The sequence below is a fragment of the Mus musculus genome, chromosome X (assembly GCF_000001635.26).
Source record: "Mus musculus strain C57BL/6J chromosome X, GRCm38.p6 C57BL/6J".
Classification (NCBI taxonomy): domain Eukaryota; kingdom Metazoa; phylum Chordata; class Mammalia; order Rodentia; family Muridae; genus Mus; species Mus musculus.
In genome coordinates this window covers 39,109,325-39,111,352 of record NC_000086.7, presented here as the reverse complement: position 1 = coordinate 39,111,352, position 2,028 = coordinate 39,109,325, and positions in this window count along the sequence as shown.

The window sequence follows — 2,028 nt, the reverse complement described above, 5'->3', positions numbered from 1 at the left end:
AGATCATATTAAAAATTGCTTAGAGAGTTGATTTCTGAAATTTAAGTAATAAATGCAAGTGTTTAGAATAACTGCAGAAAAGATCTGTAATGGGAACTATATATAGATAAAGCTTAAATCTGCTTTCACTGAACTATAAAGAATACAAGTGTTTATTTCTATTGCTAATTATTTTTCACTCAGTAACTGATAATAATTATATTTCAGTCAACCAGGTGTGTCCTAGCAAGGTAGCCCAACACCTAATTATCATTTTATTTTATCTTATGATTTTATATTTTATATAATATATTTATTGATTATTTTGGAACTTCATATATTGAAACTCCAAACATACTCATTTACAAGTCCTCACAGTTCTACCTCTGACCCTTGTGAGTCTTTCCCCCAGAAGGAGGAGGAGGGGGAGGGGAGGGGAGAGGAGAGGAGGGGGAGGGGAGGGGAGAGGAGAGGAGGGGGAGAAACAGAAGAAGAAATTCCAAGTTGTTTGTTTAATAGTCAGTCCGAGTATCAATGAGATATATGGCTATAGGAAGTCCTGCCTATATATTTACTGGAACATGATCAAACTCCCTGTGGCCAGCCCCTTAAAGAAAACTGAGTCCCTGTAAAAGTAAACTTTATTTGCCTACTGCTGAAGAGCTTACCCTTTATAACTCTTTCTGAACTATAGCTGGCTGGTTCAATTCAGCTGTTCTGGCTCAAACCCTCTCCAAGCTGACTCATTCTATCTGACTTCTCTCAGCTTCTCTGAATTGTTCTCCTTGGCCTCAAACTAACTTTGGCATATGTTCTAATCTTCAGACTCCTAATTCTCTTGCTCATATTGCCTTTATCTGTGTCTCTGTAAAGCTGTCCTGGTAATACTGCCTCTGCTTTCCACAAACTGAACTATATTACACTGACTGCAGGGAAAAGAACTAACTCAACTAACTCCACTGCACTGACTTTGACTGTACTCAGTTGAACCAAACAGAACTGCATAAACAAAAATGACTCAAATGACTCCATGAACTGAAGTGATTTTATATTGCTCTTTAGGAGCCTTTCTTTCCTGTGCTGTTGTTGTGAGGGTTGAGTGTATCCTATCTTTGGCTCATTATGTCAAATCTTTCTCTTATTCATCACATTGTCTGCCACTAAATTAGACATAACTTTCAAACATGGATGCTTCCTTCTAGAAACTAACCTCACCTTCACTGTTGGGGGTAAAAGTTGTGTACTAAGGGCATGACTGTATTCCAGTCACAGGAATTAAAGGTGTGTACTAAGAGTATGTCTGTATTCCAGGCAGATCACAGACCTGAAATATCTTTGGATGTGATCCCTTGCCAGAGCAGTCACATTGCTGAATTAAAATTCCTCTTCAAATCTCCCACATGTATCCTTCAGATGTCATAAATTATGGAGAGTTACACTTCAGCATCCTTATATAATTTTTAAGAGTTCTCTTCAATGATTTTTCTGTCTAGGCTAGAATTAGTGATGAGGTTGTCACAGAAGACTACTATGTCCCTCTTTATTCAAGACCAAAGCATATAGGATGATGCTATGCATATTCTGGTGAGTATTTCTTCCTTAGTAAATGATTTCTGGAAAGATTCTGACAGGCATGACTTAGAGGTATGTCTCCTAGGTGGTCCTAAATCAACTGAAGTTGACAATGATACTTAAACTAAAGAATAAAGTAAATATATATAAGAATATTCAATAATTTCTCCATCATCATGAAGATTCCAATACTCCTATGACACTGAAAAATTAGGTACTTCAGTAAGATAGGATGCTAGGTATAGATACTAGCAATTTTCTAAATGATAATCAAATATAAGTTATAATGAGACTAGAGTAAACTGCTTCAAGAGCAGTAGCTATTATATGGGAGATAAGAACCAGAAAGAAATGCAGCAACTGAACTGTAACTATAGTAGTGGAAAGCATGTTTTAAAACACACTCACTGTATATTTTTGGAAGCTCTACATGTGTGCAGAAGACTGCTGTTACTAGAATTTGGATATGAACTACTG